Below are 25829 nucleotides of genomic sequence, written 5' to 3' on the forward strand. Positions count from 1 at the left end.
TTTGAGGTGTATGGAGGTACATTTGTACATCATCAGCATAAATATGGTATTTGCAGTGCGTTGGGTTTTGGGAGACATCATTAATGTAAATAGAAAAACGAAGGGGTCCTAACACCGACCCTTGGTGCACACGACACTGCACAGACCGCCAAGTTGATTTGTTTATTCTATCTGTAACATACTGCCGACAGACATACAGGTAGGAATACAACCAAAGGAGGGCGCTGTCCGAGAAATGGAGGGAATACAATTTCGAGAGCAAAATGCTCAAATCTAGGAGTATTAAAACTGTCACTTCCTTGTTGTCCATAGCTTCTCGGATGTCTTCTGTGACCTTCAGTAGTGCCGTTGTAGTGCTGTGTGCTTGACGAAAACCAGATTGTAGTGGGTCAAATAAGTTGTAAGTCGTCATGTAGTCTGTTATTTGTCTATGAGCGATGAACTCTAGCGCTTTGGATAAAGCAGAGAGTATGCAGATGGCTCTGTAGTCAGATGGTTCAGAAGGGGCAGCTACTTTTTTAGAGGACGTATAATGCCCGCTTTCCATATTTCGGAAAATGTGCTGTCTACGAGGAAAGAGTTAAATATGTTAATTAGTGCAGGTAATATCACATCCAAAATAATTGTTATCATCTCTATTCCTATACTGTCATTTCCTTTTGCCGTTGATGTTATCCGATTTATAGCAAACCTGACTTGTGAGTGGGTTGTTGGACAGAAGTAGAAGTTCTCTATCTGTTCGCGTCTTTGCATAATTCCCGTCTAGAACTTCCTGTTTCAGGGCTGCATTTAATGTGCAGTTAGATGAAAAATAATCGTTCAGTTTTCCCAAAGGTATATTTATTTCGTCGTCGTCTCGTCCTTTGGTAATTCCAAAGCTCTTTATGGATTTCCACAACACAGCTGTTGAAACATTTGGTTGAATTAAACTGTGAGCGTCTCGTAGTTTCGCGTTTCAAATCTGTTGGGTCGTAGCGTTGCTCAGTCTCTTATAGTTCAGTAGATTGTCAGGAGTGCAATGTTTCTTAACTCGTCTATAAGCAGCATCGCGTTCAGCCATTAGTGCTCTAATCTCATCTGAGAGCCAGGGAGCTGGCTTCCGCGTAACTCGAGCCTTCTTTTCAGGGGCATGTCTATCGTACAGTTCAGTCATATGTTGATTGAAGAGAGTCACTTTGTCATTTATGTCTTTAAGTATAAATATGTCATGCCATGGCACCGCAACTGCGTCTTGTAAAAGTTTAATCAATTCCTTGTAGATCTCTATATGAAATTATTTTCGGTTTGAACTTGGGACTTTTAATAGAATAGGCCATAAATATAGCATCATGTCGCGATATACCTGGGACACTAATTTGACCGTGATGAAGAACTAATTCAGGTTGGTTAGTGGCAATGAGAATTAAAGTGTGGTATGTGTCTGTGTGATTGTAGCATTGATAGGGAGAAGCGTTAAATTGCAAGCTTTAAACGAAGTTAAAAGTTGGGCTGCCTGAGGAGAGTTAGGTTCAAGAAGGTTTATGTTGAAGTCGCCCATTATAATTATATTTGAGTAATCAGTGACTAAATCTTGTATTTGAGTCTCTAGACCGCATAAAAAACTCGCTTTCGGTGGCTTATATACTACACCCAGAAGACATTTTACTTCACTCACATTTATTTCCAGGAACATGAACTTAGGTTTTCACTCGTACGGACCTGGTGACCTACAGATTATTTTAGGGCGTAAGATTGTCATAACATATGCAGCGGTAGGGAGGACTTATTTAATCTGTCGGATCTCAGAAATGTATAACCCGCCAGCTGCAGTCTTTCTATTGCGTGATATGGTTTTAACCAAGATTCAGAGATTAATATTGCGTAGAAACTGGGAGGCATAAATAGGGCTTTTATTTCTTCCATTCGCGCCTCCGCAAGGAGGCTTTGAGCGTTTATATGGCAAATCTTCAAAGCATTACTGTACGGAGAAAGCTGGTGGTTAATGATGTCCCTTGTCGACTGGGAATGGCAAGAAAGCTCAGATGACAATAGGTGTGTGTTTCCTGCACAGCTGCTTCCAGCGACAGTGGGGGAGGGTGGAGTAAGTGAAAGGTTTTTTGGAAGGTTTGTAAGGAAGAGGGGAGCCTGTTCGTTTGTCTCAAGTTCGTTATAAGGGGGACTGTAAATTACGTTGTTCTCCGTTATGTTGGAGATGATTATGACAATAATAGGAATGGAAATAACAATTTACAGTGATCAATACGATAATGGCAATGTGTCAATAATGTAAGTGGAAATAAACACGACAAAAATAAGTGACTGAACCCAGTCTACTGCTACTAACACCAATTACCACTACGGCAAGCAAAAGTAAACTGTATTACTAATTACGTTCTAATAGAGAATTAAAGTTAAAAATTATGATATACTACAAGGATAACTTTTAAGTTAAACTACAATAGAAAGTAACAAAATGCTGTGACCATTTCTCCCGCATATCACTTTAGTTCATTTAACTGTGCCATAGTGCACACTTTATACTTATTTGATCCTATTTTTATATTAATTACTCCATCAATGCTCTATACCTGGCGTACACCAAACCTCGAAATTGCCTCCTTAACCCTCAAACACACGCGTATGGGGTGGATTCCACCCCACGTCATTTTATTTCCTAGTGAATTTTACAAATAACTTTTCTGTGCTCTCCCCGCTCTTGTACCTTTCTGGCTGGATCCCTGCAGAAAGAGTCATTCGTACATAACCTATCTTAAAATCTCCAATTAATTCAGTAATTCATATTTTACAATACAATGCTATGTGGGGTGGAAAACACCCCCACGCGTGTGTCTGCGTCCTAAGATCTGGCGCGTGTGCTTGAGGGTTAAGAACTGCGAGTCTTGTTGCAGTCAGATCCTCTCTTATTGTGACCGCCGTTCCATTAAGGCCTCTTTTCTTGTGGAAGATTTCACTCCGCTTACGGTAGGAAACGAATTTCACTATCAGAGGTCGTGGCTTCGCGCCCAGTCGTCTTCCAATGCGATGGCTCCTGTCAATGTCCCGAAGGTCAAGGTCGACACCAAGATCTCTTGCGATGCTTATTGCGATGACATCGGGATCTTCTCCTTCCTTTTCCGGAATGCCGAAAATACGGATACTTTGCCGCCGCTGGTATTGCTCCAGTTCATCTTGCTTGTTTTTAAAGTCACTTTTGATTTTCACATGTTCCCTGTCCTTAGCCTGAAGCTGATCTTGTAATAGTTTGACACTTTCCTAGTATTCCGCTCTTAGTTCCTGGAGCTGCAACATTAGGGGCTGTAACTGTTCGGCTACGGCCTGCTTAACGAGTTCTTGTATGCTGGCGCCATGCGGCGGGCTGGCTTGGGGAAGCTTCTTAGGAGCCATTATGACAACTTAGTAGTAGAACACTGATAATTTACTGTAGTTAGCTGCACACGTTGAACTTCAACACGAATGTAATAACGTCTTTATCACTTCAGGCACGTTGAACTTCAGCACGAATGTAATAACGTCTTTATCACTTCAAGCACGTTAGTAGAGGATCTAGAAGAATTCTGGACCAGCTTTTCGAGACAAGAATTCTGGACCAGCGGCAGCCACTGCGCATGCCCCCCCGTGCGCTTCACTCCCTGAAGGGGCCTCTCACTTGGCAAGGCACGTGCGGGGAGGCGCCTCTCGCTGTCAAGGCTACACACAAGTGTGGAATGTCGCTCCTTGCGGTAGCTTACTACTGCTATGCATTGGGGGGGTGATAGGTGACATCACTTGTTTTGGTGCGTAATTGAGTATCTTTTTACTGAAAGGTATTGTAAGAGCAAAACAAGTTCACTATTAACCGCACTCTTCTAGTAGAGATTAAAAAAAAAAAACTCTATTGAGTGTAATTAATTATTGTAATTATCAAATATATATATATATTCTACCCTACTTGCCTATGTGATTACCTCTTGAATTGTTTATGTTGGTGACAGGAAAGACATTTAGACAAAAATCATCATGTTAGATATGGTAATAATTTTTTTTTTTTTTTTGCTGATGTTTTTTTACTTGTTAGGGTGCATGTAGGAAATGTTAACTACACTTCCCCAGAGGTCTTTATGTAATAGGTAAATATTTCTTGAAAGACAAGGTGCTGTGAGTAGATTTGCTCCTAAAAGTTACGTGCTGGAGTTCCTCTCACTGCTCAAGGTGAGACAGCTACATGTTAAATAATTGCAGCAACTGGATTTGCTTCACAAGGTTACTTGCGGGCGAAAGGTGAACAGGATATGAGATTTTTTTTTTGTAAAAAAGAATCGCTCCCTCCTCCTGCTCAGCGGAGTGAAGGTTAGGTACTAACAACTCTAACCAACTGGTGATGAGTGAAAGCGCAACACAAAAGTGCTTAGTTTAACTAAATAATAAAAATATTTTTCTTGACTACTTACCTTGAATTATTTTTTCGACAGGATGCACATCTAGCTGTATTTCATGACGATAGATACACGCATTGTTTACTAACCTTACATCAATAAATGTCATCAATGAAATATCATTGTACTAGGTAAAAAACAAATTTAAAAAAAAAAACTCGGATAAAGTCTGAAATCAGAGGTTGATTAAGACATTCCGTTGTTACGAACGCGATAGTATGAATTTTTACATACGGAATAAAACACATCTCGCCATTTTTGTTGGATACGTCGGCAACTGTTTATACTCATCGAGGTCAAACAGCCCATACATGAGAGTGGCATGTCTGTGATTTCTTATTATCTTTGTCCAAGATGGCTAACACAAAAAAATGCATTATGATCTCCGAACGAATAAATTAGTTATGGCTAACACATGATGTGTCATCTCATCAAAAATTATATCGAATATATATGTTTAGCAGGGAAGATGAAATAATAAATCGTCTAATGAATCAGTTAGGGGCGCGTGAATTCACCGCAAAGAACAGCAGCAAAGAACTTCAGTGACCAAAGACATCAAACACGACAGTGTTTTAACAAAAGAACGTGCTGCTACGTAGCCGAAATATTGGTTGAAAAACTGTAAAGCATGGTTTCTTTTAAAATAAAATATTACGGAATATTTCTTAATCAACCTCTGAATTGAGACAGTGTGTGAGTGAAAGCTATAATTTGTCACACCTACACAGGTTGTTGATTTGAGGATAGAAAAAATAAAATCTGGTAAAGGATTCAAGGTTATAGCATTTGGTTGGTGTAAAAAAAAATACGTGTATGCATATATAGGTTAGGATGAATTATTCAAGCAACTCGAATAATAAGTGGAACATCACAGTGTTTTATTTACCTGTTAGTTCAAAATACATGATTAAATTCTTTCTTACATGCTTCACAGTCTTTAATCATTGGATTCGCTCCGTCAAAACCATCAACCTCGTCTTGTCCTCTGTAGCAATAATGTCTGACACACGGGCTGCATACTGCTATTTCCAGTTTTGCTTTTACATAGTAGGGTAGTTTCTCCCATGCTTCATCTAAATCTTTAGCGGCATATGTTGAGAGAAACCCAGATGGTAAATAGCGAATTAGGTGTTGTGGCATTCGAAGTAAACTGCCATGTGTATAGTATGATGTAATAGCCTCACTTACTAGTGAGAAATATATTGTACGTAAAGGATCAGGTTTAATACTTGGTGTACAAAGTTCACATTTACACTGGATGTTACGGTTTCTCTTCTCACCAAACTCATTCTTTACTTGTCGCTCCATGACTGATGACACGCACACACTGTTGTCAACAAAGACATTACCTTAATATTTATTCACACACTTTTTTAAATAGTGTGCTACAGTTTACGTTACGTCACACTGACATGGCGTATACTCCAGTTAGCTTTAAAGTACACTTCTCTTAGCAGTTGCCTAGTGTGAAAATAGCGAACTAGAGAGAATAATTTTATGATTGCCAACGAGGAGGATCGAACTTGTACTCTTCTAGATGTGAGCGAATTCACTTGCTTTATATATAAATTTTAATGCTAGGTGTAAGATAATCTCACATTATATTTACCAGACGCGACTTTATTGTGTGTAAAATTATTATTTTGTAGACATATGTTTGAAGTAGAACATTCCTTTGTAGTGTATATCTATCCCGGATGTTTTCTGCAAGCAGCTTTCGCATAAACCGGTTAACGCCTTACTTCTTTCGCGGTCATTGCTGGTCATGGTCGTGCTTTGACCACGGTTTCATCAAGGCTACAAAAAAAAGGATGCTTGAACTTAAATCCGGGTCGCGGCTTACTAGCAGATGTTGTATCCAGGCAGGTTTTTTTTGAAACTAGTTGTTGTTTCAAATTACATATCGCCGTTAGAACAGGTATATATACTGCGAATCGGTTGCTGTAGGTACGTTAAAGTTTAGAAAAATGACTGCTGTACAACGTAGCCTTGTAGAAAAGCTAGTGGCGCTCAGGGATGTAATCAGACTACAAGAAGAATGTGAATTAAATAATATTGTGGAAGTAGAGGGTGGCTTTGAACGCGCCATTGTGAATAGAATGAGGGAGTTCACTGACGAAGAGTTTCAGCTCTTTATTAGTGTGTACTCCGACATTATATCACGGCGCAATAGCCCTTATTTCCACCTATTTTTAATTCATAAATTTAATTACTTTCTCTGCTGCGCGATATTAGCTGAGCTACGAGCGATGATAGAAGAAGAAAGTAACGAAGATGTTATTGGTGAGTTTCAACTTTTGTTTAATTTTAAGAAATTCGTTTACTGTAGGATTGCGAAAGATTTTAATTTTACATTATCTTTTTCTTTAATATAGTATATGAACAACAACAAGTAGAAGAGCCTGTAAGACCAGAAGAATTAAATTTCTTTGAACCGATGTAGGTGAGTGTAAAAAATATTTTTTTTTGCTTTCATTTTTTTTTCTGCTCTTAGGAAGATAAACTAATTAAAGAGATTTATTTTATGTCACACTAACACAGATACGTAAAGGAGTAGGAAAAAGGATGGAGTTTAATTTTTTATTTAAAAAATTATAAGAGTTAAATTTTATTAAATTTTGTTTATTATAATTTATTACGACACATGTTACACAAATGTTTCGAATTAATTATGCAGAGTTGAGGTGGAAATATCTTCTTGCTTGAGGTAATGTCCAACGTTGTCATCAACAAAACAAACAGCACAGTTTCTTGAGCAAGGGAAGTCTGCAACAATAGAGAGAGGACACTATAAGATGGTAAATCTATCAGACATTAGAGTAAAAAATTAAAAATATATTATACTAGCGTACTTACTATTGATTTCTTTTTTAGAATACATATTCCTTCGGAATCCATGAATTATGCGTGGCGTCGAATCCTAGCCACGATACGAAAACTTTGTCGTTCTTTCTTTTTAAAATTTTATCAATGAGGTATATTTTAGGATGTTTTGTCTTCTGCAGTTCTTGTTCATAGAACGCACCAAATATTGGTTTATTTTGATAGTCGTGAAGCAAGTAAGTTCTCGGTGATGTTTCTTTTACTTTTCTTACAGTAAATAATTCATTACTCCAATTAGGAGTATAGCCCTTTGTAAAATATCGCTTAATTTTACTTATTCGTACTGTGTCACCTACTTTAAATTTTGGTGGATAAGGTGACTTCTTTTTCTTCATTTCCCGTAATTTGTACACAGTAGCAAGTTGTTGTAGATTGTTTGTGACGTCTATAGGTTTCATACCAATCGTACGATGTTTTCGATTATTATATTCATCTAATAGTTTTGGTAGCATGCGAAGCCAGTGGTATGATCCGCACGCCGAGAATTTCCTCCACATCCACTGCTTCAGTGTTCGATTGAAGCGTTCAACTACGCTTGCCTTCAAGCTGCTCCCTGTCGAATAGTGATTAATTTTTCTTATTGTAATCCACTGTTGAAAAATCTTATTATAAAATTCTTTTCCCCTGTCAGTTTGCAGATGTTTTGGATAGCGTTTACATTTTGAATAGATGCGTTCCATATTCTCCACTACTTCGTTTCCTGTTTTTGTTTTAAGTGGAACTGCCCAGGCATACTTTGAATAAACATCAATAACAGTTAACATGTATTTATATCCACTATTAACTTTCGAAAACAGAGACATATCAACAAGATCCGCTTGATGTAAATCATCTCTCCCCCGGCTAATAACGCTCCGTCTTTCAAAATTCTTTCGCACTGGAGCGTGGAGTTCTTTCGCTATTTCTTCTCTGATATTGTTCATAAAGTATAGGTAAAAGAATTCGTTCTGTGTCGTCTATTCGTTTCTTGAATCGCAGTCGATCTATAGCCAGTTGTTGCCAGTTGCTTCTTCTGTCTTCACATCCAATTTCATAGATTACTGAAATATCCTTTGAGAATCTAACCGCTTTAAATATATTTGCGAACGGAAGTTCGTCCCACCGCGCAGTGTTCATTTATTCGATGTACCTCGACTTTCGAAGTTCTTCTTCGATTGACAAGATTTCGTTTTCGTGTGACGAATGACCAGCACTTCTAGATGCTATTAACTTTTTCAGTCTCTCCACTAGACTGTTTGGATCATTCCAGTGAACTAATTCGATCTTCTTTCTTTGTTCATTTTTCCACTTGGCTACTTTTGATCCTCTTCCTGTACGTTTGTATTTGTGTACACTTACAAATTTTGGTGTGCTCCTTCCTTTTTTCACTTTTGCATCTTCTACTAATGGCTTGATAATTTTTTGAAATTTGAGCGATTTCGTGCCTCTCATTGGCTTGCCTGCGTCATACTGTTTCCTGTGCACGTTAGTGTAATTTAATATATGACTGTAAGTTGACAGATCCTTATCATCATACAACTGTGCGTCCGGATCTTTCTGAAATATTAATTCAAGGAGACCTTCAGTTAAAGGATAGTTAAAATTGTCAATTATAAGATTGTTATCGCGAAACAGTACTTTTTTACTCCCTAAATAGTGTTCTCCATGAACTACTCGAACCCCGAATATTCTATCAACTTTGTGTCTCAATTGTGGGTTAAGATAATTTTGCAGGAGAGTTGTAACCTTTCTGTCCAGAGTTTCTTCTTCTTCTTCTGATTCTTCTTCTTCCTCATCACTTATATAACTATTCAATTTTCGATTTTTCTTTGCAATTAATCCATTCGAGTTAACTGTAAGCTGCTGTAGTTTATTTAATGGTGCAGTTATTGGTTTAAATGTTTCTTCTAACTTTAGTTGGTTTAAAGCCATATCTGCTTTAAGAGAGTTATATTTTTTTTTTACATCTTTTCTTAATTTTGCTAGTTTGTCCTTTACACGACTTTTTTCCACTATGTTCGCCTGCATTTTTTAAACTGAAGCGTAACGTCTATTGTTTTACTCATATATAGTATATTCAAAGAGTATATGGAGCGGAAGATCGTTAGTATTCCATTGTTCTGGGTCTTTTAGGCGGAATTGAATTTCATCACCTTCCTTTACAGCAATTGGTGTACCTACTTCTAATTCGATTGGATTGTTCACGTGATTAATCATCGCATATACCAGAGAACCACGTGTACTTGTTAACGGTGTAAGTGTACCCGTATAGGGAAGCTTATACATAAGACGACAGTTTTGTAGCATATATATTGGTGACTGATTTGACGGTAGACTGTTAATTTGAAAAAGAGCTTTTCTTGGTTTTTTGTGCAGATCCTTTTTCATCACTTCAAACTCTTCTTTTGCAGTAGCAAACGTTTCTAAATACTGTTTGTTAACAACATCTTGCTCGTGGATAGGTGAATCAACATTTGTAATTCGTTTGTTCTTCATATTTAATTCTCCGTTAGATTCTACTGGTAGAGAATTTTTCTGAAGTTTAGATATGACAAGTTTTAACTCGTCAACTTCTCTCCGCGCAGCTGCATACTGTTCTACAAAGACTTTATTTGCAACATCTTTCTCATTTAACGGATTATGTACGTTAGTAATTCGCTTATTTTCCATACTCAAAGTACCACCTACATCAACGTTTAGTTTCTGTTGATTGCTTATTTCATTCTTCAGTTTTTCGAGTTCTTCACGCGCTGCTGAATGTTTTTCTAGGTATGCTTTATTAATCGCATCCGTCGAATGAATAGGTTTACCGATGTTTGTTACTCGTTTATTTTGCATATCTATCGATCCATCGTCATTCACTTGTAGTAGTCTACCTTTTGTATGCTTTTCTAAAAATAAAAGCGAAATTGCATCTTGTTCCTCTTCAGGATCTGCCACACCCGATATTCTCTTGTTGTTCATGTTGAGGTTATTGTCAGTTACAGGAAGGTGATCATCCACAATATCACGTAAAAGAGAATCAACATATTCTATGCGTGCAGAAACGTCGTTAACTCGTTTCTCTAAATTTCTCTGCACATGGTTAGTGTGCGTACGCATTGTGTCAAGCGAAACTGCTTCGTTTCCATTCATCGCTGGAGCTATTCCTTTCAGCCTTTTGTTCTTAAAATCAACTGCATCCTCTTCTAGTTCACATATGTCATGTATTTCATTTTTAAGATCTAAAATGTCACGTTGTATTTCTTCTTTATTAATACTGTCCTTAACGGTTTTTAACACATAATTTTTATTACAAGCATCCTCCATGTTTATAGGATTGCCGACGTTCTTTAAACGTTTACCATGAATACTTAAGTTTCCGTCAGATGTTGATGTTACGTAATTTGTATTAACCATCATTTTTTCATCTACATATGATTTAGTAGCAATATCATGACGTGATGATGGTCGCGTTACATACACGTTACTGGTTCTGTTGTTTGATGCCATCGTGATGTTCTTTCTCTACTCAACAATTCGAAAATGAGTTCGTTAATGTATACACTCTCGTATTTATATCACATAAAATATATCGAATCCATTTCGATATCGACCTTTGCTTATTTCGCTATCCTTATCGATAACGAGAAAGCTGAATTTCGACTGTGACCAACAACGATAACATAAATCAGTGAACTGGTTGTAACTCATATCGGTGTTCACGTGATCGTCGTAGACATGCCGAAGATTTCTTGCATCTTGTTTAAACAGAATAATGAAATTAGCGTTGTCTCTAATAAGTTGTTTGGGAATGCAGGAATAGGTCTGACATAAGTAAAAAACATCCACGATATGGTGTCGACCTCTACTAAAGTAGTCTTTCATGTGCTGCTGTTTGTCGCTTGCTACATCGTCAAAAATAAACACGGAATTTCTTTGAGCTTTTTCTGGCGGTATTACTTGCTCACGATCAGAGTAAAACTCGCATTTTATTTCTTTAATAGATTTTAAAAGCTTCTCTAGCTCAATATATTTCTTCTGCGACAATGATTTTGAGTAAACATACACATTCTCAAAACGTAACCCGTTCGGTTGCAATAACAAATTAATCATTACATTAGTCTTCCCTGCATTCGATGGTCCGCATATGAGACAGCGTATTGTGTCCGGCAACAGTTTACTATGTTTATTTTTCTTTCCTACTGAACGTTTTGTGTCGTTCAGATTTGCAACAGGTAAAGATATCGATTGTTTTATTGTCTTCACCATCACTTTCTTTTGATGTTGATAATTTTCAACGATCGAGTGCACAGTGGATTTCTTTTTTCTCAAAGTTATTGTTGATTACTAAATAAACACGAACTTTTTTTTTACCTTCTGTTTTTACTTATCTAGTTCCAAAATGGTTCGTGCATCACACTACACGTAGTATTAAGAAGTGATGGAAGAGCTGTCCTGTTATAGTGATCTAATACTATGTTGCCAACTTCACAACCTCTCATATACCGACAAGAAGGCGACCATTTTCTATGTTCTGTTAACGGATCATCATCTTTATCCCACGAAAATAATTCGATTCCGCAAAAAATACATTTAACTGCGTCTAGGTATCCCGTGAAGTAAAATCCAGCTTTAGCTAAACTTAAGGGGTCTATCCACGGTACACGCCATCTAGCGAAAGTCCTTATCCGATCTACCTCAGATTTTAAATTTAACGGACGAGGAATGTACGCCATGTCGCGGTAAAATGAGGAGAGCAGAAAAATATCTCTCTTATTTATATATATCTTTCAACCTTTCATAAAAAAAGAAAGATAAAAAAACTTACATACATTTTTAGTACTCAACAGTTGCACATCGTGTAAAAATGTAATTCGTATATAATAACACACTTGATAGCAGGAGCTCTTATTTGAGTATGCTGCGTCGAAGACGCAACGTTGTAGCAGCTCCATGTAAACGAGTAGGGAAAGGAGGAATAATAGGCAAAGTTCTTAATAAAGCTATAGATAATTTACCAGTAGAATTGCACATACCAGGTTATGAATTCTGTGGACCTGGGACAAAGTTAGAAAAACGACTTAAGCGTGGTGATCAAGGAATAAATCTATTAGATAAGGCATGTAAAGAACACGATATCGCTTACGCTACATACAAAGACCAGAACAGAAGGAAAGAAGCAGATGAAATCTTAGCCTCTAAGGCTTGGTCTCGTGTAAACTCTCAGGACGCATCATTAGGAGAAAGAGCAGCTGCACTAGCAGTTACGGGTATTATGAAAGCGAAAACTAAAGTTGGTGGCGGTAGACGAAGAAGAAAATCAAAACATCGAAGAGAACGAGTAAAACCAAAAAAAAGACAACATGCTGTAAAAAAAAAGAAAGGTGGTTTTCTTCCACTCCTTCCGATATTTGCAGCCTTGTCGGGCTTGGGCGGTCTAGCAAGTGGAGCTGCGGGCATAGCATCGGCTGTAAACAAGGCGAAAGCCGCACAGGAATAATTAAAAGAAATGAAGCGCCACAATCGAATGCTAGAAGCGATGCGTGGGAAAGGGCTTTCTACTCGAAACAAAGGAAAGGGCATTTACTTAAATCCTCCAGCATACAAAAGATAATGGAAGGTCTGCCGAATAGAGCATTAACTAACATAGATCTGTATCGTTACGCATATCGTTTAAAAATTCCCTACTTCAGAGGTGTGTTTATGCGAGATACGTTACCGAAAATTTCTCGTAAAAATGAGAGTTGTATTTTGAATTTAGATCCGATAAGTAAATCTGGTTCGCACTGGGTTGCGTTCAGTAAACGAGGTGCGTATGTCTACTACTTCGATAGTTTTGGTAATTTACGTCCCCCAAAAGAGGTATTAGAATATTTAAGAAACTGTTACATTCGATATAATTTTCATTCTTATCAAACTTTTAATTCATCAATTTGTGGTCATCTGTGTTTACTATTTTTATACTGTATAAATAAAGCAAGACCTTAGTATTTGTGTTCAGTGTGCACGATGCCGTATGAAAGACGGATTACACTCGAGGGTAGAGGCTCGAAGATTGATGTAGTATTAGAAACTCCGATTTATTTGAATAGAGCCTCTTTCTATGAAATAGGTCTTGCCGCACTATTTACATCTAATAGTATTCGTAATGTCACTAGTAAAAATAATAAGTTTGCTATATATTTGAATGGTAAAAAAATTCTTTTGAGTGTAGCAGAAGGCATTTATGAATTCGAAGATCTTGTTGCAAAAATAGAAAGTTTGCTAACTATTAAAAATGTGAAACTATTTCTGCGGGAGTACACTCCAAAACTTAGTTTTTTTATCTCGACTATTAACAACAAACCTACTATGCATTCTCCGTTTGACATTGATTTCAATGTACCGAACAGTGTTGGCACTAGCTTAGGTTATCTGTTAAATGTATATGAGAAATATGCTAACCATGAATCACAGCTGAATGAAATAGGTAACGTAATCGTTAATAGCACAAATAACCAGATTGGTATTAAAATGAAGGGAGACAAAACAACTGTACTCACATTACCGGAAGGTAGTTACACTTTTTCGGAAATAGGAGCTCTAGTTCAAGAAGCAATAATTAACAACTTTCCTATTCTCGAAGAGGAGAATGACCCTCTAGATGGAGATAGTAAACTTATTACTATTACTTACGAAAAGACCTATCTTCGCTGTAAAATGTCCTCCAACCTAGACGTAGACTTTGATGTTTCCGATTCAATTGCTGATTTGTTAGGATTTTCACGCCGAAAATATGATGCTAATAAATTACATATTTCAGGAGAGATTATTAAAATTAATAACGTGAACTCGATTCGTGTATGTTGTAATCTCGTGTTAGGTTCCGGTTCCTACCTCAACGGTAAACAAACACATTCGTTATACAATTTTAAACCGCTTGTTCCAGCAGGCTATCCTATCGTAGTTCAACCGTCAACTATAAGCTTCTTACCGGTAAACACTAGTGTTATTCAACATATATCTGTCGTACTCGAAGATCAGTTCGAAAACCCAATCGACTTACAAAATGAGGATGTAACAGTAGAGTTAATTATTCGTCCAGTAAAAATACAGTAATCATATATAACATAAAGCGTACACTTATGTACTATCATTCGAGTAAGGAACAGTTGATCATCAACATCATGGTAGTAATTTACAACAACCAGTCAAAAAACCGAGGATTAAAAGAGGCAGCAGCTAGAGTAGTAAAATATAGAGTAAAGCTAAAAAAACAATCTCATCGTGTACGCGACAAGAAAAAATTAACCTCAAACAATAAAGACTTTTTACAATCGCTAGGCTACCGACTACTATAAGTTCTATTTCTCCTACAGAAACTACTTTACTCTCTTTTCGTGTGCGTAATCAAGGTAACATTACTCTCTTTTTGTGTGAAATCACTTTACAATGCTACCGACTGCCCCCCCCTAGGATAAAGCATATAAATTCTAATTCTCTACGAAAAACTACTTTAGTCTCTTTTTGTGTACAATCACGCTAACATCAAGGAGAAATATGTTCAACGTAACGGACAAAGTTATATTTGACAACAGAGTTGCTAGGCGGGAAGTAAGGAGCTATCATCCATATGCTGGCACGAAATATGAAAACAACGATGAAATTCGAGTTCCTGTACACAACCAAGAACATATATTTTTACCCTCTGAAGCTGATGTTCACATCGAAGGTGAAATAGTTAGATCAAGCGCAGATAATACACCTTCAGCTACAGCCGTTCCCGATCAAAACTTTGCAGCAAATCTCTTCGATGAAATGCGTATTGAATTGAATGGGAAAGAGATTGAAAGAACACGACGTGTAGGCACGACTAGTGCTATAAAAACTTTCGCCTCTTATTCTAAAAATGAAATGTTAGCGCTGCAAAATGCTGGCTATTTTCTATCAATTTCTACACCACCAAACGAAGCTAATATTATCCACGCGACTACAAAGCTGTTCCATGCAATTATCCCACTGAGTCTTCTTTGCGGATTATTTGAAGACTACAGGAAACCATTCATAAACTGTAAACTTGAATTTATCTTTATTCGTTCTAGAGATGACAAATGTGCACTGTTTTCAGCCAACGCGGAAGATACAGCTAAAGTCAAAGTACGAAAAATGTATATAAAGCTACCAACTCTAATACTGTCCGACGAGGAAGAAGTTAAACGCATAAAGTTAATCCAAAAAAATCCTTCTATTCCTGTAGCATTTCGATCGTGGAGTTATCACGAGTTACCTACTATTCCAAATTCAACGAAAATTAATTGGACTGTTATGACTACGTCACAAATAGAAAAACCGAGAGTTTTTATGCTTGCTTTCCAAACCGATCGTAAGAAAATTAATGTTTCTTCTTCTCTGTTCGATCACTGTAATATTCGATCCGTTGGTGTATTCTTAAATTCAAACTTTTATCCCTATGAAAAGGCTGTAGCTAATTTTAACAATGGCGACTACAGTGAATTGTATGATATGTTCATCAAGTTTCGTAATGCGTACTATCAGCTTGATGATAATCGTTCCGAACCGAACATATCACGAAGTGAATTTCACTCGCATTGTCCTATTGTTGTTGTTAATTGCATGGAACAGGTTGAATCGATAAAATCTTCCTCTGTAGATGTTCGCGTTGAAATTGAAACAAACGAACCTATTCCAGCCAACACTACTCTGCATTGCATTATTATTCACGATCGCATAATAAATTATAAACCACTAACGAATGAAGTATTTTTCTTCCAATAATCTTGCGCGAGTTTTTCTTCCTTTTTTTTTCTTTCTAATAGTGTATATAAACGAGAGAGTGAAGATTCTCTGCTTCAGTTCTTCGATATCAAGCACACCATGAGTGCAAAACCCAGAGGAGTGATAGTTGACATTCAGAGGTTACCTACTGGAGGTTACGAGATAGCCTGTTGTAATATAGATTCGTCTACAAATGTGTTATCTACTGCTCTATTAGGTATGAGTGTACCTAATTTAGATTTCACGCTTACGTCGTTTTTCAATCTTCTCAGTGAACAACAATACCAATATCTGGTTGTGTGCAACTGTGTTAATGAGTTACGTCTATTAGCACTGCAAGAGTATCCTCGTACATGCATAATTGACTTGAACACTATAGAAGGTGTACCCGATTTAAGAACAATGCGTAACGAGTGTTTCCCTGTTGAGTGCCCGCGCCATTTACCACATGTTGCAAGACATTCAGGCAGCTGTGCTATGTTCAACGTTCACGCAGTTCATAGTTGGCTAAAATCGTCAGATGGTGTGATGAGAATAGTGTGTTCAGTGATAAACAAATTTAAGAAAGAAGGTGTGAGCAGATTCAATAAATTTGAGTGGACTTTCTTCCCTGAAAACATATTATCTATTTACGAACAACATCAGTTAAGTGCGCTCTGGCAGTATCTACCAGATCATCTGAAGGCGAACTTACACCAGGCTTGTCAGGATTCAGGAGCTAACAACAACGACATCGTGCGAGCTTGATATCGGCTACTAATACATCAATTATTAAGGTGAAAAAAAAAAAAGATATAATACCATCCTTTTTCCTTGCTTGTTTTTTCGGTTTTATTCTGCTTCTAACTAATTTATTTATTTTTTCTCCTCTGCAGCTGTCTCCTCATAGTGGGATCAACAACAACAACAACAACGTCTGAGCTTGATATTAGATACTATTTCATCAATTATTAAGGTAAAAAAAAATGTTTCCTTTTTTTCTTTCTTGCTTGCTTTTTCTGTTTTATGCTGCTATCAACTAATTTTTCTTTCTTTTTTTCCCCTCTGCAGGACTCTCCTCTGGTGGCGGTCGAAGATTCAGTCTCTGCAGATCTCTCCTCGTGGTTGCAGTTACAAATTCAATCAGAAGTTTATATTTTGAAAAACCTCTGTAGTTTCCTATTCAATAAACTTGATTGTAAAAAAGAAATATGTTCTCTTTTTTTTTCATTCTCCTACTCCTACTTTAGTTAAGAGTACAAGGAATAAAAGGAGAGGCTGCGCAGGATAGTTTGAAAGAAAATCAACTTTTTGATCATCTAGTGTAGAGTTTTTTATTTTTTTCGAGAAAGAAAAAAGATTAAATAAAGGTTTACAATGCACTTTAATATATAAATGATAGAAAATTAACTTACAGTTCAATACTAGTTAGTACAATAGTATACAATGTACTTAAACAGCGAGTGTAATGGTATAAGATTCCTTTTTTTTCATAATTAAATAATTATAATAATAGTATGCAATGTACTTTAAAAGTATAAATACAGTACAATACATTGAATAAAAGAAACAGCGAGTGAAATGTTTATCTAGTTTGAAATTCTATAAGCTTACATTTTTTTTTCATTAATTACAGAATGAAACAAAAGTTTCTCTAAAATAAAAATGATTAAAGTAATCATAGGAGCTTCTCCTCTTATTACTTAATATTCAAGAAAATTACATTATTTTACATACAGAGGGGTAAACTGATGACAAAGTGGAGGAGGTGTTCACAAAAAAAAGCAAACCTACTTTGCAAGATAGCTATACATTAGTTATACTTCTTTTCTCTGCAAGACTGTAATGTCCAAATGGTAATGTATTAATTTTGTTATCTGTGATGTACCTTTTGTCATCATTAGCTGTGAGTGCTAGTTTGTATTGACGAACCGTGAACACAGAATGAGAATTGGAAGTAATGCACACTTGTAGTTTGGTCACTTGTTCACCTTCATACAGACAACGTCTATACTGATCAATTGTAAGGTGATCGACAACATTTTTTTTGACACCCTTAGCTTTACATGTAGGTTTCTCTTTTTCACACAACTTAATAGCATACATCTTTGGTCGCAAACCTACAAATTCTTCAACAATACTTCCACCGTTTTCATCCTTCATCAAACCTATTTCACCTGAATTTTTTCTTTCAATTTGGAAAGGATTATTTTCATCATAATTTCCTGTATCAAACAAAACTGAATTTTCCTTCATAAACTCATAGATATCAAATGAAAAATTGTATATTAAACTGTCGGTGTCAGTGTAGAGTAGTTGTGAGTTTGATTCTGTGTTTCTCAAAATAACGTTATAGTGAAAATCGTTCATTTTCATTTTTGACAAATCTAAAATTGTAGCACCGAGGTAAACCGGTTGATTGTGATGAATTTGAAGTTTCTTCATTTCGATAACCATACACTGTTCGTCTACTATAATACGACGTTTGAAGTTTGCTCTTGAGATCAACGTACCAGCACCATAACGTCCCTTCCACTGTGTGACCCATCTGACGTCGCGCAGCTTCCTTACGTTCATTAATGAACGACCAAAAATTGCGTTATTCATTAATTTATAGAAACTTTTCTCGAACTCATTTTTTGCTAACTTTCGTTTCTCTGTGTTCAAATCAATGTAGCATTTTAACCATGCGCTCTGATTAAACTGAATCGCTCTGTAAATGTGAGCTACTTTCATACCTAACTCTACACACTGTTTTAATAGCCTATAATGAAGAACATACCGTTCCTTGTTGTAAAGAGTGCTCATTAGTTTCGTAGATTTTTCAGGACACAATGGATAATCGGCATGTTTATCATGAAGTTCTAGCGGGTAGATTAAATCAACTTCTACCATAAACCCAACATCTGCTTCATCTCCTACATTCATAATGTCTAAATTCTCAACGTTTTCGACCCATTGAAAGCCGCCCGTTGGAAGAAACTGTTGCATAGCGAATCCATACAAATTGTTCACGTCAAAGTACATTATGTATGATTCCGGTTTGGACTCATCGTATGTTACCATGTACTTGTTATTTGCTACTGCATGCCGCGTAACGCATTGCACATTACCACCGCGTATGGAGCGTTCGAAAAACTGCAGCATGTCGATATCCTGAAGTAATTCTAGCTGGACAGCTGTTATTTTCTTCATAGCACTCCATGCCATAGACGGTACCGTGTAGAAATGAGCGGCATCAATACCATATGTCTCTTTTCCACTCAATCTAAAGTTTTCAAATACATCGGCCAAGAGTAAAGTATCGATTTTCAAGTAAAGATCAGAATATTCACCCAACGATTTACAGTTAAACTTATTCCAAATAAGCTGAGCAAACGCGTAGTTTTCTTCCGAAACAGTTTCACCCTTTAAAGAGCTAAAGAATGAACTCCTTGACGGTAAACTAGTGTCGTCTAACACCTCCATACTAGTAACATATTCGTATGGAAATATCCCTTTCCGAGAAGCGAGTTTAAACTGTAAATCATCGGTGAAATACCGTCTCGTTACAAGCTTTGACTCGTCACTAAGTAATAGCGACATTTTGTCCAGCGAAAAAGGAATAAAGTTGTAAGTGTCTATAAATCTTAGTTCAACACACTGTCTTTGGTTATAACGTATAAAGTTTGAAAATCCTTTGTATCGTTCCATGTTCACTGCTAATAGTTTAATGTTCGTTCTGAGATTTGTCACAACATCCCCTCCCTTCCTATGCAGTTCTCTAATTATGAAATGACCATCATAGGCTGTCAAATTATGGAATGCTACCGGCAAGATAGAAATTTTACGATACTGTAAGTTACACAATTGATGTGCTGATCCCCTGTAAACACCCGTTAAATGACAATGATCGCGAACTTTAATTTCATTATCTGCAATTTCCTTCTCACATATGTGACATAATGTAGACGAAAGAAATTCATTTTCTTGCTCAACAGTTAATGCTAACATTGGTTTCGTATCAAAATAATAGGGCGCAAGCGTGTCCACCAAGTTATACATCTCATCTACGAACCATTTTACACAATCACTACCTCGATAGAGTTTGAAAGAGCACAAATCTCTGTCAAAACTACAGTGTAAATAATATGCTACGCTGTATGGCACATGTTCGTGAATTGGAGTTGAATGTGAGGTGTCATCACTTGGAAAACAAGTAGTCACAGGTTTCAGTATGCATTCTGTGTCAGCATACACAATAAAAGGCACTGGCTCTTTAACCTTATACTCGGTAAAGTACACTAGCCGTTCGCTATCCGAAGGCATTATACTTTTGCCCACCGGAAATTGTATACAGTTATTAGTATGCAAAGCTAATTTTTCCTTATTAGAAAAGTAAGACAAACACCGTCTGCAAATATAAATTCTATTATGGTTCTTCGTAAGAGATGAGCGCACAAGACGTGGAAGATTCTTAATCAAACAAAAGTGATACTTCTCACTGTCGCCAATCTGAAGCATTAGAAGATCTACGATCTTTTCACACGTTTTATGTGAAATGTACAAAGGTACAAGAGTAAACTCTTTTTTGTCATTATTCCGTCCTATGCACACCCAGTTGTTCTCGTCATACTGCGCTCCGAATACATTCACGGAGATTTCGTTTTGATCTTCAAATTTTCTCATGTATCTCATTTCCATCGGGATTGGTATGTCTTTTAAATTTAAAATTGCATTATAATGTGGATAAGAAGAAATGCGATCTACATGATGTTTAGCTGGAATTAAGCCAGCAACTACACTCCACGCAAAGCAAGCATCTCGTGTGTTCCGCAGATTAATAACTGCTTTCTTGTTTCGAATTGCTGTAGGCAACGTTAGACTAGTTGGCGACTTGCCCACGTGAAAACCTACATTTTTATTAATGTTTATCCGCAATTCGCGAATTCGTAGCAGAGACCATCCCGAATCACGAGCCTCGAACTCTGATAATTTTTTCAGAATCGGTCTCGTTACATGTTCGTTGTACCATTCTCTTAAATTAGTACCGTCAGTAATTTCAGCGTTCCTTGTATGAAAATAATTGTTATCGATTTTCTCGTGACGGACATGTTGTGTGCAGAGAACGGTATTTACTTTTAATGCTTGTGTCTTGAGTGCTTCCTTCACGTATTTATTAAACCACACGTAAGATTTATCTAGGAACTCTTCGGGGAGTAAGAAATCATTGTTAACGTTTACCACCGCTAGTGTGTACACTCTGCGCCGAAAAGCTTCCTCGATTTGTTTACACTGGAAAGCAGACAAATCTTCTATCTGAAAAGTTAGTCCATTAACAGCGCGAGCGTGAAAATAAATTTCTAACATCTGATTACGCATTTCCTCTAGCTCGTTAAGATTTTCAATCAGCTTGAACTGAGCTTCTTCTCGCTCGTCGCTAGGTTCGAACCGATATGAAATTAGTATTGATCCATTTACCTCCCTCATAAACGCGCGAATGCGTTCAAACGCTCTATCGAAATGAGTTTGCATTCTACCCGCATCTTCATCTGCCTGTAAATTAATGTCTAGTTTCCTACGTTTGCTGCTCGACTCCATGACTACAAAAAAAAATTACGATTTGGTGCTAAATTTTTCAGCAATCTCAAGACAAGTCCAGCAGTTGCTGTAGCAACGACTTATCAAGAATGTACAATCCGTCATTACACAGTATAACCATCGAGCTAGGTCACTACCTTCTGCATCGCGTGAACAGTGTACAGCTTCGCTAGGAAACTCCTCCTGAAGCTTCCCTAGCAATGTATTACGGTAATAGGAAATGTTATTTGAATTTTGTGACGAAAAGGAAAATTCAATTTTATAAATTTCTTCGAATGTATTATAGCCAAGAAATAAAAGAAAATGTTCATTACTTGAAAGTTCACTCAAAAGAAATCGCACTACAGCAGCTGTCACTTCCTGCTGGCTTTCGTAAGCTTTACTCAGGTTCGTCACATATACTGTATAATTAAAAAGAGGACCCCCTCTGTTCCATAGTTCAATACAATTAGCACTCACTTCTTGTTCTTGTTGTGCGCTCAGTTGTCCCGCTTCATCTTCAACGGGCTGTGAAGTAGCGACCACATCCTCCTCTCGATGTACTTGAAGACGACGACTCTGTATGCTTGGATATGCTTGATGTTCAGTTCCTGGTTTAATCTCAACTTTCTTCCACTTCATCATATTACCACCTCGGACCTGAAAAGACAACACCACATACTATTTTCAATTAACAAAACAATTATGCGAATACGGCGAAAAAAAAAAAAGTTACATTAAGAACGAAAATACTCTCTGCATACTTACTTAGTTAAAATAGATGTCGTAACTGATGACATTCTACTGTAGGAAGCACACTTGATGGTAGCCCCTCTCCATGCCTCTGTACATCATTTTCAAGTTGTTTTTTAAAGAATTTATTTCTTCTATTTCTTCTGCTGTAAGTTTTGAGAATTGCGCCGGCAGGAAAACACTCACAGTCTCCTCATCTTCCCCTTCTATATCAACGATTATTTTCCTCCCAAATCTTGTTTCTACCGCTCTCAGCGCTTTAACCTTAAATGGATGGTTAAGTTGCAACTCACTTAACTTTCTATTATGATATTGTGGTGCCTTGGCAATTTTGTTTAATTTCATTAACATATCCATTCTGTTGAAACTGTTATATCTTTTTAAAATTATCAAACTAAATAAACTTACACTTACTGAAGAGGAAAGAAAAGTAGTAGTAGTAGTAGTAGTAGAGAACTCTTCCAACTAGATGATAGTTTTCATGTTGCGCTCTGCTCCTTAAATACTCCCTGCCACCACCTTCACTCCTCACCAGTAGGTTGGACTTGACACTAGTTCACCTTCACTCAAAATTACAACCTACAAAAAACATCCTGTTCGTGACAGAGATAACCTTCAACAAGTTAGAAAGCGGATCTTGCCTAGTAACAGCTGCACTGTAGCACTCCTTAGTGTTTCCCCCTCACCCCTCCAGTAAGAGAGGAGTGAGGGATCATTTTTTTTAACATAAACTAACATCCTGTTCAGCTTTCACCAGCAAGTGACCTATTAAAGCAAATCCAGTTGCCACATAGTTACTGTACCTTGGACACAAGAGTAACCTTTCAAGAAAATTAATTACCTCTTACATAAAGACCTCTGAGTGTGTTGTCCTCATTCTACATGTGGTTGACCCCCTTAGGCAGTGAAAGCTACTCCAGCAAAATCCAGTCACAGCACCTTGCCCCCCCCCCCACACCTTTCAAGAATTAATTACCTCTCACATTAAGACCTTGCAGTATGTGTAGTTAACATTCCACACACGCCTTGGCAAGTGAGAGGCCCCTTCAGGGAGTGAAGCGCACGGGGGGGCATGCGCAGTGGCTGCCGCTGGTCCAGAATTCTTGTCTCGAAAAGCTGGTCCAGAATTCTTCTAGATCCTCTACTCACGTTGAACTTCAACACGAATGTAATAACGTCTTTATCACTTCAAGCACGTTGAACTTCAACACGAATGTAATAACGTCTTTATCACTTCAAGCACGTTGAACTTCAGCACGAATGTAATAACGTCTTTATCACTTCAAGCACGTTGAACTTCAGCACGAATGTAATAACGTCTTTATCACTTCAAGCACGTTGAACTTCAACACGAATGTAATAACGTCTTTATCACTTCAAGCACGTTGAACTTCAGCACGAATGTAATAACGTCTTTATCACTTCAAGCACGTTGAACTTCAACACGAATGTAATAACGTCTTTATCACTTCAAGCACGTTGAACTTCAACACGAATGTAATAACGTCTTTATCACTTCAAGCACGTTGAACTTCAGCACGAATGTAATAACGTCTTTATCACTTCAAGCACGTTGAACTTCAGCACGAATGTAATAACGTCTTTATCACTTCAAGCACGTTGAACTTCAACACGAATGTAATAACGTCTTTATCACTTCAAGCACGTTGAACTTCAGCACGAATGTAATAACGTCTTTATCACTTCAAGCACGTTGAACTTCAACACGAATGTAATAACGTCTTTATCACTTCAAGCACGTTGAACTTCAGCACGAATGTAATAACGTCTTTATCACTTCAAGCACTATATCACCTGCAATTTACAATTTTTGCGAGAGAAAGTTTGCGTGCGACTAGCAGTTAGCGGTCATCTTTAGGAATTTAAAGGTAAAAGTCTGGACTTTTTACATTGCGTATTAGCAATAAAGTACGCCTACCTTATTTTGTGCCATGACAATATTAAAAAATCTTATTTTCCTTAATATTCGTTGTTGTTGAACTGATGTAAGTAGCTCGCCTTTGTGCCGCACACAAAACAAAAGTAGTGATCTATAAAAATGTATTTATTAACATTATTCAATAGTTATTACATATTTGTTTTATAAACGGTCGTGTTTTAAATATGACTGTTTCGACATAATTATTTTGCATCAAGTAGCTCAAGAAGTCAAATTTGGAATCACAAAATTCCCGTTTAATCAGACTTTAGGGTTTCGAAAAACTGCTAATGCTGGTGGACGTACACAACGAAATGAGATCACCTTTCTTCGCTTTAGGTATTGCAGATCGTTGAGAATGTGCCTTCTTCAACCGAGGGATGATATTCCTGTTCCTTCGAACCCTACCTTGTATGTTCATCTTCCTGAGTTACCATGTTTTGTAAAACGCCACATACGGCTCTGATCTTTCAACTCTTAGGACACAAAGGTAATTCCATCATACAAATTCCCCATTTTCATTTACTTTGTAATTGTCACCCAAACTTTCCTGGAGACTTTCAGCATCGATGAAGACATCAGTTGACATTTCAATTGAAACCAATTTAGAAGGAATATAAATTGGCCCTCCATTTACGGTTTTCTTTTTAGAGAGTGCATGCCATCACTCTCATTCTGGGTGCGGCCGACTACTACGAACTTCTAAGTTATAGTCATGGTGTTTGCAGAGTTAAGTTCATGAAACGTAAGCAGAGAAACCGAAAATATATTTTTGTTTTGGCCAGCACAATTGTCAGCGTAAAATATAATATGTTCTAAGTATTTGTTCAAACAGCTTGCAATGCCATTTGTTCCTCGTTTAGAACACCTTCTTGCCAAAAGTAGGAGGTCCCTTATTCTCAGTAATGTTATGAGTAGTGGAATTGTGATCGACATCTCCACAAGGTAAAAATATGACAGCTTGTAAGTCAAAGCAGCAAATGCGATTACTTGGTTTGCTTACAGAATTGTTTAAAACATTTTCTTTGAGTGATCTACTCAAGTTCTTTTCTTGACGCGTGATTTTCTCTTCTGTGGGAGAATTTTTATAGCATTCACATTGTGACCATTGGTCTTTCTAAAAAAAAAAAGCAATATGATATCTCGTGTTAAAAATATTATCATACATACTAAATTTTGCAAATGATTGTCCTTTCTATTTACATGAATTGACATGCATACGGTACATAGCTGCTAATGTAAGGGTTCCATCCAAATATTTCTTCGTAGAAGACGCTCGACAATAATGAGAATCAAAAGCTTCAAATGAGTTTCAATAGCTGCATTTAATGCTTTCCCACTCTTGCCATGGTAGCGTCGTTTATCAGGTTCAGTCACACAAATGTTCTTCTTTTTACAGGCGGTAAATATTATCCTAGCCACTAGCGACCGGCATTGACAACTTAGTCTTAATTTAACAAGCAATGTCATCTTCCAAGATTCGGTAAGCTAAATCAGAACAATAGAATTAGGCCAAACGTTTATAGTACTGCTTCCCAGGTTGGGAACTACATTTTTCTTTGTTC

The 25829-nt window shown here is 37.1% G+C and overlaps 1 protein-coding gene across 4 annotated transcripts in view; it reads left to right on the forward strand.

The window, feature by feature from the left end:
• LOC136885771 (gastrula zinc finger protein XlCGF57.1-like) overlaps positions 1-25829 on the forward strand; it is a 712640-nt gene that overhangs the window by 168571 nt on the left and 518240 nt on the right. The window contains exon 3 of one of the 4 annotated variants that reach the window (XR_011018963.1): positions 6791-6858. The exons of the other annotated variants lie outside the window; for them this stretch is intronic. The gene's annotated coding sequence lies outside the window, so the exon portion shown is untranslated. The remainder of the gene's footprint in view (positions 1-6790; positions 6859-25829) is intronic. 4 annotated transcript variants of the gene reach the window in all.

This window comes from Anabrus simplex, chromosome 14 (assembly GCF_040414725.1).
Source record: "Anabrus simplex isolate iqAnaSimp1 chromosome 14, ASM4041472v1, whole genome shotgun sequence".
NCBI classification, from domain to species: domain Eukaryota; kingdom Metazoa; phylum Arthropoda; class Insecta; order Orthoptera; family Tettigoniidae; genus Anabrus; species Anabrus simplex.